Here is a 17,545-nt window from a genome sequence, read left to right as displayed (position 1 = left end):
GTGCGTATCGTAGTTCATAGTACATATAGAAAATGGTGTTGTTTCAGAAAGTGGTATTGCAAAAGCACATAATAAAAGTCTATTTAAGTAATTTGGAGAGAAAAAATAGTTTTGACAATGAACCAGGGATAGCATACAAAGAAGACCCATAAACATGTGTTGCAGTGGAGTCCCACAAGGCTGAGAAAAGACCAAAGAACCGAAAGTACAGAAGTGAGGCATGAGAAAAAGCCTCAAGTACGGACTTTGAAGGTAGGCTGGCTCTCTTTCTCCTCCCTGCTTTTCTTTTTTTCTTTTGTGTGTACAGATCTGGGGTGATGCTCAGATTCCCTAGTATGCAGTTCTTAACTGAGGGTGTGACTAACCAGAAGGAAAGCTGGTTTAAGAAGGAAAACAGAGAGATGAATCATCAGACTTTCTGTTAGCCAGGTCCAGCACACTTGTGCAGTTCAGTAAAGGCCAATACAAAACAACATCTAAGAGCTTCTCTCAGTCTATCCAAAGCAGAAAATGCAAGTTTTTTAAAACTGCCAGGAAATTAAGGTATCTGTTCCAAGGGATTAAAGCAGCCCTGGTTTTTTTTTTTTTGTTTTTGTTTTTTTTTTTTTTTTTTTTTAGAAAGAACAGAATGGGACTCAGATATGTACTTGCTAAGTTTTTAAAATCAGATGAGATGATGGTTGAGGCTAGTGTGGAGAGGTATGTCATCCAGGATCTGATTTTAAACAGAAAGGAAGGTTTTTGATGCCTTATTTCACTTTCCTTATAATTTCAGGTTGTTTCACCCTGAAAATAGACCTCTGTTTGCCAAATTTTGCACCGAAATAAGGCATGTCTCTCATTGTCATGCAGGCTTTTTGGATTACATAACAAATTTACCACATATCACATATTAGCCCATTTAATATATACCAAAATTTGCTGGCAGAAGTATCTAGATGTGTATTCTGTAAGGCCTGAACAAAGATGTACATCAATAGAAGCTAGATTGACTGAAATTTCCACAGGGTGGAAGATGTGTAACATTGCACCCACAAATTTTCTTTTAACACTGTGAATGAATTCCTCAAAAAGGTTTTCCATGTATGCAAAACCCTCAATCAGGAGCTGCTCAGAAAGTCTGAGCACAGGGCCTTTAAGGGGAGTCAGTGCAAACTTCCATAGGGTGCCAATGCACACTGGATGTCTGGGGCCATCTTGGGCTCTCCAGGGTGAGAGCTGTGTTTTGTCCTGAAGAACTGCCAGTTCCATTTCTGTGAACTGCCCGGTGCAGCACCCATAGTGATACAACACATCATCTGTCTGTTTCTCTTCCTCCCATGCCCTGACTCACTGTAGTCTTTCATCTCTCCTTGGCAGTGTGTAGCCAGAGCCCTCCTTGAAGTTCAAGCCCTGGATTGCTCCTGCATTTCTAAGTGTTGGTGGAATTAGTCTTATAGCTAATGGCTCAGTGACATGTCTAACACAACCTTGCTTCTACAATTTATGGTGCAAATTAACCAGGTGCAAACTCAGGCTAATTTAAAAGATACAAACTCTTTTTTGATTAAGCCTCTAGCCAGAAACCTGGCACGTGTGCATTGATTTTGTCCTATGTTACAGGCTTTCTAAGTATCCACAAAAGTGGGATCCTCTCTGCTCCAATCTCTCAGTGGTAAAATAGGGATGAGAACACTTCCCCGCCCTACAGAAACATTACGAGGGGCTTAGGCACTATGGTAATGGATACAGAGGGTAGCTAAGATAAATAACCTGATAGATGCAAGAAAATGATTGATGTTAGAATACTACAAATATGTTGAAAGCCTAAAATATCTTTGTGATGTCTCCTCATTTCTTGAAATGCCAATTAACATTTTTCACTCAGATACCTGATGTTTACATTGGCACGTTTTTATGCTCACGTGTCTTACAAAATGGATACTTGCCTCACTTTGATTTTAGATGAAAGCACTCATCTCTCAACCTCACAGTAATTCTGAAAGATAGAAAAGTTTCTTTCATAGGAAGAAAAACAATGAGTTTTGATCCTGCTAGTGATGAGTGACAAGCCAGAGTTTAATAAACAGACCAGGAGTACCATCATTGGTAACACTATAGCACAAGTAGCAAATCACCATTGACTAAATTACTCCAAAGTCCCCAAGCTCTCTGTGAAGAAAAATAAAGTGTTACTTTGGTTTCCTGTAATCCTTCCCCAGTAAAAACACAGGATTCCCTTAGGAGAGTTAAAATCCATTACTAGGCTTCTTTATGCCTTTTTGTAACTAATTGTCTCTTCCATGAAGGGTCTTACATCCTTGAACATGAGCTAATGCAGACTCTTAGGGTGCAGTGGGGCTGTAGAGAACTCAGCTTTTATGCCCATCTTCTTCCTGAGTGATTTTTTTTTTTTTTTTTTTTTTTTTTAGTTTCCCCACTCCACCTCACAGCTTTCTAAGACTTTCCTGTTACTTACCTGTGCAGTGGCCATTCCATGTGCAGGATAATGTGCTCTGAAGCATCTCTTTGCAGGGCTCTTTGCAGGAAGCAACCAGGCAGGAATAGCACCCAAAGCAGAGCACTTTGTACCACAAGCAGAACGAAGCTGGCTTTGTTAGAAGGAAGAATAGAGCTTCCTTTTCTTCCCTGACAGCTGAGCATGCCCTCAGCTCATCAGAGCAAGCCTAGATGTTTTCTTCTCACCCCAGGTACTGCTTTTTCCTACAATAAAATATCATAACTACTTTTGTTTCCCATCATTGTATGCCACTCTTCCTCTTTTTAGACTGCTTGTGTCACAGCAAATTTATAAATTTTGCAGCTTGTTCTGTCTGGCTGTGTTTCTCAGCAACTTAAATAACTCATTTGACTGAAGCTGCTAAGGAAACTTCTCAAATAATATTCTCTAATTTCCACATTTTGGATGGTCAAAGGACACATTTATAACTCCATAAACTACATCTGAGCTGAGTTTGAGCTCCTCAGTATACAAAAATGAATGCAAATTTTTATGAATAGGTAAATGTATTTATGAGCACAGTTGTAGAAGCAGGGTCCTGTAATATATCACGAGGCCTTTTGATACTAAACTTACTTGTACATATGGCATGTAGTGATACAAGTGACATGATGTGCAAGCAATTATAATAGTCAAGTAATTTCTTTATCAATCTGTCCCCTTCAATTCTGAACTATTGTTACTACAGGAAAGTTGTAAAATACATATCTTGCTACTTGAATTTTTTGTTTTCTTTTGAAGAAATGGATGAGGAAAGCTAAACGGCTCCAGAATATACAACCCTATACAAGGTGTTGGAGATGGGGGAGGGTGGCTCAGTGATGAATGACCAATCGTTCAATTGTTTTCTTTCTTGCAGAAATCAGAGACAGAGTACAGTTTATCTTACCCTGACTTTTAGCAAGACAGATTGCCAGGCAAAACCTCTGGGTTGAAGTCATCCAACCACCAAGCAGAGTAAAGAGACCACTGCTGTTACCTTTACAAGACTGACCCCCACCCTCAGTGCCTTTCAAAAACGGTGCTTCTTTCTGAGGTTCTAATATGAACTTTACCTACTTTCACACCATTTTTTATGCTGAACACAATATGGAATGGTTTATTTGGGGTCCAAACACACCACTGTTATACAGGCTGAGACTAACTCATCCGTGTGCATCTCTTGCAAATGCCAGTCCCTGGTGCAGAATTCCCCATCACACTGTGTTTAATCCTCCCCCGTACTTTATTTCGGCTGCCACTGAACTTGTTTAGCTCTAGTTTGAATGTTTCAGGCCTTTGCTACTACAACGACATCAGTCAAACCTCTCTTTCGCCTCATGGGTGTGAATGGGGAGGAGAACTGTTTGCTGAGAGGTGAAAATCCCTAAGTAATTAATTGCAAGATAATTCCAAGACAGGCTGTCATTGTCCCAGATTTTTTTCCTGCACTTCCCTTTAGTTACGTTTTTCATACCGACTCCATTCTAGTAATTTGGAACAATATTTCTGGATGTGGCATCCTGAATTTATTTCGTCCACATCTGAGAGGGAACATAGTTCTTAAGTGGCCTTAATCATGTTCTGAAGGTGACAACTATATTTCCCTGTGACAACTATTAATGAATCAGTACCTTAAGTCAGCCAAAAAGAAACTGGACCAATATGCACTTTATCGAACAGTTTAATAAAATTCAGAGGAGTGCAAAAGGCAGGACAGACAGAAAGAATTAAAAGGGAAAGATGGTTGCACTTGCAGGATCTGTTTTTTGCAAGAGACCATAATGTGTTTATACAGCTCTCAGCCAGGCTAGCAGATAATTAAAGGAAAGGACTGACACTAGACACTACTCCACCTTATACGCTATAGTGTGGGGAAAGTCACACAAGTGGCACTGTAAGAAAAGAGCAGCAAGTTCCCTTCTTTTCTTTTTGACAAGCTCAGTCTCTTCTATCTTGCAGTTAGAAGGACGCCTGACTTAGTCCACCCTGGTGGGAGGGTGTTAAAATACACTGACAAAGTTAGGGTCCAAGTTGATCTTTCAGCATTACAATCAAGTATTTTATAAATTCTGACCGCAGCATGACAAACACTCTTCCTCATGGTCCAGTTCAGTAAGATGTACCCTCAACAGCATAAATCCATCCCATTATCTCCTATTCCTACAGCTATAGACTATACTTTCATCTCAGACGTGTCTTTCAGTGAGATCAAGTATAGAGCTGAGTTCTTGTCTAAGCTCAAATAACCAGAGTCTGGGTGGGGAGAGAAGGCTTGGTAAGGATGTGATTTCAGTGCATGTTTGTGATCAGGGGAGTAATTACCTGTTCTCTGGCCATGTGAGGGGTCAAAGAAGACTATTCTCTTTCTGGACTGCCCAGACCACTTGGCCAATTTGTCAAGAATCCCATAGGATAAATATCTGTCTCCAGAGACCTTTATAGTGACAAATCCAAATAAATCAGAGTCACTTGTACTGAGCACTTCAGCAGACAGCTCAGATTTAATGAATCAGCCTTCAGACCCCCAAGGAAGATTTTCTTTCCTAAACCCAAGCAGAACAAATATTCAACAAAAATTGCCTGCGGGATAAAAGTCTATCAGTCCATTTAGTAAAATTTTGTGATTGCAGTTAGCAATACCACTAACAGTGTTTGAAAAGCACCGGGAATGCAGCAAAGAGCTCTCAGGATCAGCTTTATGATCAGTGTGTCCTGTGCAGAGAAAAGAAGGCTGTAATAGATCAGATGATTTTCCTCATCACTGATTGAGGGTGGACTTTGCATTCTTTTGCTGGTTCCCTTCTTCAATCTTGGCTGGAATTCCCCACCAACAATTAAAAAAAAAAAAAATTAGGGAAAAAAATGGAAAAAAGAAATCAAACATAACCTCCCATATCACCAAAAGTCATCATGCAGATAAAGACTTGCAGGTTAGTTGTTGTGGGTCATTCAAACAGTTTTAAGGCTTAACATCTTGATCCCCTCTAAAAACTTCCATCTCCATTTCCTTCCCCCCTTTGGGATCCATCCAGATGCCTGCTCAAATACCTGCTGGCGCCAGAGGAAATTCTCCTGTAACGGATACCCTGCGATGTAAAACCAATATTTTGTTTCCAGGGTCATCCCTTTCACACTCTCAGAGATCCTCTTGCTTCACCAACCTGCCTCTTGGCCAAGCCAAAACATGAGAAATTGTGAATCCAAAGGGTGGGATTTCGAAGCAGTTTAATAGGCTTGGTGATTGCTAACCCACACATTTCCTCGGCTTCCTCCTCCTGTTGTGGTGGCCTTGTCTGATAATTTATGTCAGGTTAACAGTCTGCTGGGCAGATACCTCTGCTCACGGTTCAGCAAAGAGAGACAAAGGGAGCAATTTAACCTGACCCAAAGTGCTCATGATGATCAGAATGGTAACACCTATTCAGATAGGCTTGTATATAATACAAAGGCCTAATAAGAGACATCCTTCAGTGTTAGGAAGTGAGTAGGTCCATCAGGATTCAGTGCCAGGTAAGACAGTTAAACGAAAAACATTCTCGGTGTCATTCATATGCAAACAAAAAAGCAGAAACATTTAATTTGTAATGGTTCCCCATCTCCTGTTTAGGGAATCAGGCTGGCAATAAGAAGTGGATCAGTGGAATTTGGTATTTGGTTAGGAACTTCTTGGTTTGACATTATCCCATTCTACTTGTGGTTTTTGTTTGGGGTCTCTGGATTTTTACAGATTTACATGATAATCAGCAAATTGCAATATAATGAGCTTTGTTAATGGTCATATGGGATATGTGAGAAGGAGTTCTTCAGAAGGGACCAGAAATAAGCACATTTAAAGTGACATTTCAGGTGCTTATTTCCTCATTTAATCTTATAATAAATAACACACATTATCTCCAGGATTATAATTGAAGAAAACATTTTAAGTTATTTAGTTAAATAAAATAGATAATCCTACTTTTTATGTAGCTTTAATGAAGTAAAAGTACAAGGATACAATAACAAGGATTCATTTCAGACCCTCTAGTTGGATTGCAAATAAGTTTTATTAAAAAACTTTGTCTTTTAAATTTTTTCTCATGGAGGAAACAAGCAGAATAGATTACTTTTTTTCTAATTTCCAACTTTTAAATGAAAAATAATATAGCAAGAATGTCAGGAATCAAATATTTATTTGCCCATGCATGAAAAAACAGAATCCATAACAGAAACTTTTGCAAAATGGCTTCATGTAAAAATTTGACATGAAGTGGGCAATTTATTACACTAGAAATTTGTCATGGAATATACCAGAATGCTTGTTCATTCCTAAAAAGAAGTCTCTTCAATTCTGGTATAATATATTGCAGAAAGTGCAGAAGAACAAGAGTAAAAGTGTGTTTTTTTAATGATTAAGGACTGATCTTGTTCCAATTTGAGTCAGTGGCAAAACTCCACGGAATTGAGCTGAATATATGGGTGTAGATAAGATGTTGTTTACTGTGCTTTTGCTTTTTCTGAGACCAAAATGTAAATGAAATATATTCCTTGCACAAATTAGATTATCCTTAGTTATCTGCTGACTCCTACTTAAAACAGAGTACAGGGATCTCTCCACGTTCCCCAGGAGCTGCAAACCCGAGTATCTATGCAGCCTTAAGGACATTCTTGCCACTGTGTGAATTGGCTGCTGCATCAAAAAATGGAATGAACACAGTCATGGAACAAGAGTTCATGAGATTTTGCTCGTATATATAAGAGAATGTAACATTAATAAATTCTCTCAGCCCTCTTTCAGCTGCAGTTACAATTTGTTTTAAAAGTATCACAAATCTTTGTACAGAGTCTTGCCTGGTTTTCGTATAGCATGAACAGGGAGAGAGTAATTTGTTCCTCCATTGTGCCACGTTTCAACAGAACACAACCTGTATCATTGGTGCTGCAGCCACTGCATGGGCAGTGGCCAGAAAAAAAAAGAGGGAGAAGTAAAAACAATGTTAAGTAGTATTCTGCCAACATCAGCCAGGTAACATGTGGTAGAAATTGATAGAGATTATGCCAGTGGTGGAAATTATTCCTTACAAGAAAGGAAACAGGAACAGAGAAATTACTCTGCTAGTTTTGATTTTCCTGAAGCACTTATTTTGGGATGCAAAATTGCCAGTTTGCACATTTTAAGTTGAGACTCAACCAGTCCCTTGTAAGATGAAAAAGAACTATTTGCCAAGAGCACTCTCATTTTTGTTAACAAAATCTTTGGAGGAAAAACAGTCTGACAAACTCTACTTAATTTCTTCAGTGGCACAAATCACTGGTCAGCTTGTGTAATGCCTTATCAGCAGAGATGGAGCTGCATGAAAAAACTAATTCCCTCTGAAACAGGAGGTAGGCAAGAGTGCTCGAAATGCTACAGAGTAATGTTATTAGGAAGTGTGAAGGAGGAGTAGGGAGTTGTTTACAATAAACTGACCTAATGATTCCTAAGTCATTGGCTGTAGAATTCCTCTGTCCTCAGGTAAAAGTTGCAAGGCAAAATGGATCAATACGGTTACCCCCTTCCTTCCCTGGCCCATCCTGGTGGGTGATAGAGCATAACAATGTTGGTTTTGACATTATTAGGTTATCCTGAAAATAAATCACTTTTGAAAAGGTGAATAATTGGACAGACCTTAGTGCTGACAAGCAAAAGGTTGGAGGCTGGGAGGAACGCAGTGGTGAGGGGGAGAGGGAAGGGGGGCTGTGGTGTCGCATATGCAAACCCATTACAGGAGACCACCAGCATGTGAGGAGCTGCAAGTCTCATCCCGGTTTGCACTTTGGCAAATGAGTACAGTTTTTCATCTGATAAATATCATATTGTATTTACAGTTTCTGAAACTATTTTTGATCCAGCAGAGAAATGAGATGTACCTTTTCATGTAATAGAAACTCTGAGAGGTGTGCCCCTGCCCAGTAAAATTAAAAAGTAGGAAATTTTGTCACTGTAAAAAGAAATTCCCAATTTTCCCAACATTTAGCTAATCTGTGGAGTTCCCACTGCCATAAATGGTCATCAAGATAATATATTGTGTCTGGACTCTTAGAAAGTTAGATAAGTTTATCACCATCAGCAACATCTGTAAATATGCAAGTGAAGATCGTGATAATTGCAGTCCAAACTTATATTTTACAGCATAAAATAAACCCCCTTGGGGACACAGGAAAGACTGGGAAATTGACTGTTTATCCAATAGGTTGTTTTAATCCTTATTCTGACGCATAAGAGACAGAGCACCATTAGGCACAGCGTACCAGATTACTTGCTTCTGTCTACTCCCACCAAAGACTGTGGCAATATTTCAAGCGTTTGCTGTGAACTCAAACTTCATGTAGAGATGTCTAAAAGTTTGGTGCTGATAGTGGGCTGTAGTTCGTAATTTAGATGAAAATTTAACAAGGCTATTCTATCATTCCAGAAAGTTTTCTGAATGTGAGTGCTGTGGTTCTGGAACAATGTTGGCATTTAAGGAATAGAGGTTCACATCCTAATGCTCAAACATTTGCAATATGATCACAAGTGTATCATGCATAGCTGCATTAGACATTCACTCACCCACTCCAAATGAGTGATTTTCTTTCATTCAGTGTTCTTTGTGTCTCATCTGTTTTATCTTAGGTTGTCTAGATGAGGACTCTTACATAAATTTTATGCAGTATCTGACAAAAAGATACAGTTTGCATCCTGAATGGAATTTACTGAGGCAAAACGACTTGTTGCAGAAAATGGATTTAATTTTGATCTTTACAAAACTTTCAGAGGTACACCCAGCCTGTTTGTGGCACCAATCTATTAAATGTTGCCACTGCTTGAGGAATAGACTCTCTTTTGGGAGTGAAATAATGAAAAGGATTCTGAAAATGCAGCTCCAAGTAGCATAAAATTCCATCTCTTTCTGCTTTCTTCTTATTTCCTAGTAGGTACTTACTTGACTTTCAGAAACCTGACTTCCAAGAACTTCTCTTCCTAAACATCCCTGTAAATGTCGCATCTCTGTGCAGTGCATGCTGGTAGTATGGAAATATGAATACAGGGAACAGAATAACAAGAGTTGTCAGAGAGCTGGGCAAAATTTTGCATATTTTCTCTCAGACTTTTTAATACTTTTGAGAATCTACTTTTCATTCAGAAAATGCATATTGAGAAATTTACGATAGGAAAACACCAACACATGAAATGGGCCACAAGTCATCAGCTTTTAGGACCCCGTGAAAGTCCAAAATAAGCCCTACTCTGAGGGAGCCCTTGTAAAGCAGTGTATTTTGCAGTCCTGGACATGGTTTTTCTACAGGCCAAACCCTGCAATCACAGACCCTCTTGAAGAGATTCTCACCACCCTCTTTGCCTTTGCTGCTTCTTCCTGTCCTCTTCCTCGTGATGCTGGAGTTCACGGTCTGCTCTGCTGTGATGAGTCAACTGTTTGGCTGGCTATGCTCCCAAGCAGATTTGTCATAGTGCCTGCTTTTGAAACAGATATCTATTTTCTTCCTTTTTCTTTTAAAACCGGACCATTCCTCAGGCCTGATCTGGATTTCAGCCATCAAATTGTCACATCCAAGAGGAGGTAACTCCTATCAAGCAAGGAAGGAATCTCTTAACACTTCTCTGCTTTTAAAGAATTTGTGCCTTGGAAAAACACCCTGTTGTTAGATAAGAGGCAACCCAGAAAAGTTGCCATCCATGAAAAGGGGAGGGATACTTCAGGCCACACTGCTCTTCTAATAGAGCTATTCAAATTCATTATCACTACATGATACAATCAGTCCTATATAGTTATCGGGTTCTGGGGCTGTTTTCTTTTTCTGCCACTGACAAATAGGCCGAAGTAAAGCAGGTCGCTGATAAGACAGACCCCTGGGAAGATGCTCTGCCATGCTTGATGCATGGATAGGGATTTTTGTTCATCACTCACATGACTTTGTCTTGCAGCATCTGTTTATTTTTCTTCTCCTTTCATTGCCCAAGTTTGAAAGCAGACTGATATAGAATAGGATTTATGCTACAATCTGCAAACCCTGAACTTTTTATTTAGGAGATTCAAAGACTATAAGGCTGAGAGAGGCCTTTGGTATCCTTTTGTCTGACCTCTGCTACAACTGAGGCCATTAGCTTTCGCTGACTTAATTCTTGTTTGGTCTATCTACTGGAAAAACATCCAGTCCTGATTTAGGAATTGCAAGTGGTGGAGAGAATTCATCACAACTCTCCATGAACTGTTCTTATGGTCAATTACCCCATCTGTTAAAAAATTTCCATTGTACTTCAGTTTAGATTTGCTGAGCTTCAATTCCCAGACGTTGGCTCTTGTCCTTGCTGTGTTCTGTAATCCTAGATTTCCATCCAGAGTCAGCTCAGAGAATGGGATGGTAATTAGGCACATACATATACACCACTTAGAGATATTTTCAGTCATTATTGCCTCCTGAGCAGAAATGGAGTCTGAACAGAGTCAGGAGGTTTTCTGAGAAGCGGATTAAAATTTGTTATCATTCTAAATATTTACATTTGTGGCATTTGAATTACAGGCATATGATTTTCCAGTACCTGTGGAAATGTAACTCCCACTAGATGCTTTTAAGGATGACTGGGTACATTTTCAAAAGAGAAATGGCCTCTTACCCAGAATTACAGAAGATCTACTTTTGTCATGGTTGTCAGCTGAATCAAATCAATGCATTTTATTTGCAAAGCAGATTCAGCACATATAAGAGGTCAAAGTGAATTCAGATATCATAGTTTCGATGGTACACACTTATGGAGTAGAACTGATAAAGGGACTTGAGGTCTATTTCTGAAAGGTGCTGTCATGTGATTGCAAGATGTTTCTATTATGTGATGACCCCTTCCCTTCCCTCAGGATGCTCTGACAAATGCTGTCCAGACCAAGATGGCAGAGATAGATTGGAGTGATAAGGCACAGCCAAGGCCCTACAATCTGCCTTTTTAATTGTTCCTTCTGACAGTATTATGTAACTCCACCCTTTCTAGGGCAACATCCACGGAACCACATTTACTTCAGAAGATGCCTCCAGATTTGATTACATGTAGCATTTTCATGAGAGCTGTCGGTGATCAGTTGCCTCACCCTGGTTGCTGGACTCTGGGGGACCTGGGCACAGGGTGGAGTGGATGTTTCCTAATAAATGCAGGAATAGTAATTTAATTCTGTGCATAATTGTCCCCAAGCACAAACAGCTGCTTTCTGCTTTGTTCTCTCGTGCTGCTTAGTTCTGCAAACTCATAAGGCTGGAACAGATTGTGATTTGGATCAGGGACGTTTTTTCCAGTGAATTATGCCACCAGCCAGTGAAGAACTGGCAAAGGCATGAGGAAATGTCCTGTGCCATGTGTCCACACCCACGCAGAGAAGGAGAGTAGCTGGTCTGGGAGGAAGCTGTGGTGGGTTGACGCCAGCTGGGAGTTTTCCTTTGCAGATGATGACTCTCGGTAGCTGTTAAAGATTAGCCCACACAGGGGGCAGTAAGGGGGGAACCTGGCCCACAGGTAGATCATGCTGACACTTCCACGATGCTGAACTGGCTGCCTGAACTGAACCAGAGCCAATTCACCAGCGCAGGTCAGCAGACAGGTTGGGGAAAAGAATTAAATCCACATCTAAGAGAGGACAACAGTAAAAGTCTCTTGCCACTTTTGCTACTCTTATTTGGTCCCCCCACTCTAACAGCTATCGCAGTTTTTTTATTTCAGTGCCATTTGACAACAGTGTGGTATTGGGAAGGAGAGCATTTTAATAACAATAGTATTCAAATTTAGTTAATTTGCAGTGAGACCCTCTAGTTGTTCTAATAAATATGCTAGATTATTCATTAAGAAAAGATCTCAATGCCATACATCTGATAAGTATGCAGGAACAGCTTACCCCTTGAAGCAGCAATTGGTTTGTGGGGCTTTTTGTCAGTAGTAGGAATTAATACTACATGTGAATGAATAAGAATAATAATTATGCTCTGCAGTTAGAAGTTCCAGTGTTTTTTGTTTATTTAATAATTTTCTGGAATAGATCACAGACATTGGCGCCCATTGTTCAAATACTTCATTTAGATTCCACGTTATAGCTGTCCTGAAATGTAACTGGTCATCTGGCCGAAACCAGAAGGCAGCCGATTAAATTCACAGGAAAACATTAATCTGAGCTGAAGAATTCATAGCACATGTGTGCAATCATTCCTCCTTTTACGTATGGTTTCTGTTCTTCCTCTGCTCCTGCTCCCCCAGCTGCCACCCCCCCGCTTTTTATTTCACCGGTGGAAGGAGAGCGTGCCAACTCTAACAGCACTGTCCGAGGGAAAGGAAAATTAACACCAGTTTTGCTTTTATGTGTTCAGGACTCAGGCCAAGAAGGCCACTAGAGCGAATGTTGGGTTTTTCCCCGGCTTTCACCAGGCCTGGGATCTGGCCCAAGCGTTGTGCTGCCGGCATGTATCAGCGCACGGGGTGCGAGGACAGAGGCGGCAGCAGCCGGGGCGTGGGTGGCAATGAATGAGCCGTGAGCTGGAAGGCAAGAGTGAGATGGAGAAGGAGGGCTTGCAGGAGCTGAGGAGGAGGAAGGGGAAAGTTGGGCGTGCTGGGAGCAGGAGCAGAGCTCTGGGATAATGAGGACATGCTCTCCCTGGACCTTGGAAGCTGAGCCTAGTCTCCTTATTTCTCTCCTGTCAGTGAACATCTGTGAACAAATGCTGGCCCTGTGTGTTTATTGTCTCCTTCTCCCTTCTGTGTCATTTTGCAGGAAGTGACCCAGCTCTGCTGTGAACTTCAGCAGGAGAGAGGTGTGCCGTGGCTGCAGGGAGGTCATGCGCTTCCAGCTAGCCAGCCTGGAGTCACCGTGATTCCGCCTCCATCTTGGGACAAAAAAGGAAGATGATGTTTTTCCAAGGAAAGGATTGCATCACAAAACAAACAGTTCAGCATTTATCATCTGGGAAATAAGGGCAAAAATGGTATTTGTACTCTCTCACTCAATGATAGTTTTGTAGCACAAGAGGGAAATAATCTCCAGAACTACTTGCTTAGGTGTAGTGGAAGGTGGTAAATAAAGTGGAAGAAGATTGGGTTAAGGTGCCTAGCTAATGTTCATGGCTAAAATTATTCTACCCATTGTCTATGCCGCGATGCTCCTAAACAACGTAGAGTCCTGGGTTTCCAAAATTAAGAAACTGGCTGTTAAATAGATAATTATGTATTCCCCCAATAGCTGGGGTGCCTCACATGGTTCCTGGGCTGGACTTTCACAAGTGCACAGGTGTTTCAGTAGACATGATTCGAGATTAAGAGGCACTACAAAAATGCTCCACACATTGGAGAATCAGATCCTGGTTGTTGCGGGGCTTGCTGTTCGCTGGGCATTCAGATTCTCCTGTTTAACTGTGAAGAGTTACACTGCTTACAGGCAGTGAGTTTCACAGTATGGCACTGCAGCGTCTCTCAGGTCAGAAGGGATCTGTACACACATGGAATGCTGTTTGAGTGTAGTAAAGTGCACAGATATCTAGATACATATATATATATATGCGCCTCAAATATTATTTATGAACACTGGATGAGAGCTAGTAGAAAAGCTATACTATTCTATACCATCCATAAGGGTCTATGTGAATAATAACTCTGCCATAATAAATCCATTTAGCAGTTTTAAACACCCTCGTTGATGGATATGAAAAAATAGGGTTGAATGGGGAAATACATTATCTTCTCAACACCAGAGGGAGCCCACCTGGGATATAATCCACTTATTGGCATAGGGAGTGTGTTCTTTTCTGAATGTTGCTCCAAATATTTTTTTTGCCCCTGTCTTGCATCCAAGTGTATGCACACACAAGAACACCAAGGTTATATCCATTCACAACAGATCCATGCCACTTACACGCATGTGTATATGTGTGTGCATAACCAAGATACATGATGTAGTGTGCTGTATGCTTTTTGTTTTGATTTGGTTATTTAATTCATAATTCAGTTGAGATCTGAGATACAAATGCTAAGTAGTTTTTTGGCTTGATGTCATACAAAGTTTTAACACAATGCTTTTGCTCATGGCCTCTGGCCAATGTGTATGCCTTGCACGTCATTTGTGGATGCTCTCAGGAAAGAATGTGCAGAATTGCATTTATTTTTTGGCATTATGAGTTGCATGAAAGCTACTTTAATGCTTATTCTAGTCTGGCTATTCAAAAAAATGTAATACTACTTGAATTCTATAAACAAGAGTTTAAACAGGGCTGGTTTATGTTATTGTTACTTACATTTTACAATGAAGAGGAAAATATACTGATTATCAGAAGTCAAACATGTTGTTTGCTTCCTAACAAATGTATAAGTTACAGGTATGTTGAAAACTTTTCTTACTCTTGTGCCCAATTGTTTCTGACAGAAAACACACAAACTGCAGATAGATTTCAAATCTCATTTAGTTAGAAGTTTTGGTGCTGGTTTCAAAGGAAGCAGGAGGAAATGCGAATATGTAGGATTGTTCATAGGGCAAAATCTACGTAGATTGTAAAAAGTATTCTGCAGGCATGGACTTAATTTTCACTCTATAGATGTCAAATGCTAGTCAGTAAAAACTTTCTGACTGGTACTCTCTGCAATATTCTATGAAAAAATAATGGGCATAGCCGTTGTTCTTTCTACATAAAAAATTCCATGTTACAGCAGTTCCAAAGGGAGATGGCTGGAGAGGTAGATGCCTTGGCTGCCTGGTTTGTACTACAAATCTTATCCATGGTCAACCTCTGAAGACTAGTGTTTAGAAGGTGAGATGTGGACCTCAGTCTGGATATATCTTCTCCATTTCAGCAGCTTTCCCAAACTGCATATCAGCTGCTGACCTGTTCCTGCAGTTCTAGGTCCCATAACAACTGGTGGCATCATGACTGCAATAATTTCTGGGAAATTTCTAGCAGATGCTAGAAACAGAGGGAATTACCAGGTGAAACATGTACATTCATTGATTTGTTCCTGACAGCTTTGTCCTGGCAATCTATTGTCTAGAATGAAGGGGAAAAAATCTTTGCTGAAGATTTTCGGGTTTAAGGTCTGCGATGCCCCTTTACGCACAACCCAAAGTGAGCAGCACTTTTGGCTTGCTCAGACGAATATTTCTGTAAAATGTAACAGAGGCTACTCTAATTTACAGCTGTCTGCACACTTCCTAGCAACCATCAGGCAGGACTGCGAGCTTTCCCATATGTTTTTCTTCCTCCTTGCAGTCCAGCCCTTGGCAGAAGCTAAGGCTTAAAGGAAAGAAAGGGAATGGCTTGGAGCAATCCTATTCATAGTCAGTTTGCTTCCCCTCAAGCCAGCCTAGAAAGCTCAAAGCAGAAAGGAAGGCTAATAACAGTAATAACTTGGTCTGGTGACATTGGTGTGATAAATACCTGCAAAATTGCAGTGAATACTAAGATCCAAGAAATATAGTGCTGATGTTGTACAAAATGAAGAATCCTTTGGACATAAGGAGTGATGGAAGCACAGGAGACTGTGGACCATTTTGTTTGGAGAGGAACAAATCATGTACTAAAGTATCTACTAGATATAAACTCTAGCAACAGTTTTAAAATGTCAGCTATTCAATGATTTTGTAGTGACTTTCAATGTGAGTATAATTAGTTTTGTAAGAAAAGAAAATGATGTAAGGAAACGTTATGCTGAAGTACAGCCTTCAGTGACTGGGGCTGGATACATCTGCTAACTCAAGGTTATTGGTTTAGAAACAAATACATCTTTAGATTTTCCTCTGAACTGAATACATCTTTAGATTTTCCTTTTTCACTCCTCTCAACTGAAAAAATCATCTTCTAATGATTGGAATTTATTTTGTGTAGTGTGAAAAGGACAAAGAACTTATTTTTTCACTTTAAAACATCCCTGACTTCAGGAACTTTTGTATTGATTACTTCAGGTGAAGTTGATTTTATTATAGTTGAATATGAAGATTGCTGAAAGAAATCTTATGGGAATGCTTATTATTGTCTAACCATCTAAGTACTTTTAATCCAAGCAGTCTGGAGTCAAATAAGCAGCAAAAAATTTATGTGCTTCCTCTGACTTTTCAAATTGAGTATTCCTGATATTTTGTGGAATATTATTAGATTGATATTCTTTTTAATATTTAATGGGTTTACAGTTTCCCAGCTTCCTGTACTTCAAACTTCTTTTCTAAGCAGCTATTGCTGCTGTCTACTTCAACAAAAAATTCTAGGAGTGAGCCAGTTAAAACCTCTCTATCAAATGCAAAACTAAACACTGCAATCTATTTCAAGAAAATGAGAGAATTACATAAAGGATCTTCATCAGTGATGGTTTTTTAAGGATCTTGTTGAACAAAAAGTGTAGAATGAAAAAGATGTAAATTAACCTGTACTTAGGGAGTGGTGCAGATGATCTCTGAAGAACCCTTTGATGATTTAAATAATTTTTATAATTCTAAAAAATAAATAGAGAATTAGGTTTAATTAATTTAATTTAATTGTAATTTTTTAAAAGTATAATAAATTCTAGGGTTTGGTAGCATAGGTAGAAATCTGTTTGGAACACGCATCATGCTGCTATATTGAATGTGGTTTTTTATTTTTTGGAATAGCTGCTGAAAATAACTTTTCACTTGACGTTTTATAGAATGACTCTGTTGCCACCTTCGTTAAGTTCTCTGGCGCTTTTCCAAAGGATTAACCAATGGTAATCAAACACAAATCAGTAGAGGTCTGATATCTCTCAGGCTTTGCTGCTCCTTACCAGATGCTTGCAAGATGAATAGCGTTGCAACACGGTCTGAGAAAGTCTCAAAGCATCCCAATTTTGAATACAGAAACTGTGCTAAAACACAATTTTAGAGAATTTTATATGCCATAATAGCAAGTGAACAGCCCTCAGCATTTTTTGTGTGAGAGTTCAAGTCCTATCAAATCAGAGGAGCCATTGAGAGAGGATGCACTGGCTATTAGCAAAAGGGAGTTAACAAGTGATGAAGTCAGGAATGTGCTGATGCCTTTAAGCTGAATGAGGAGGATAAAGTGTGGGAAGTCGCAGCTTTC

The 17,545-nt window shown here is 39.8% G+C and overlaps 1 long non-coding RNA gene across 3 annotated transcripts in view; it reads left to right on the top strand.

Moving 5' to 3' along the window:
* Positions 1-15,118, top strand: part of LOC140683708 (uncharacterized) — a 34,524-nt gene extending 19,406 nt beyond the window's left edge. For 2 of the 3 annotated variants that reach the window (XR_012055054.1, XR_012055055.1), the window contains exons 3-4: positions 166-252; positions 13,243-15,118. This is a non-coding gene — a long non-coding RNA (uncharacterized lncRNA). The remainder of the gene's footprint in view (positions 1-165; positions 253-13,242) is intronic. The other variant, XR_012055056.1, reaches the window with a different exon arrangement.
* Positions 15,119-17,545: the final 2,427 nt, after the last annotated feature.

Source organism: Taeniopygia guttata, chromosome 3, assembly GCF_048771995.1.
Source record: "Taeniopygia guttata chromosome 3, bTaeGut7.mat, whole genome shotgun sequence".
In the NCBI taxonomy this organism is placed as follows: Eukaryota; Metazoa; Chordata; class Aves; order Passeriformes; family Estrildidae; genus Taeniopygia; species Taeniopygia guttata.
This window is presented reverse-complemented; position numbering and strand designations above follow the sequence as displayed.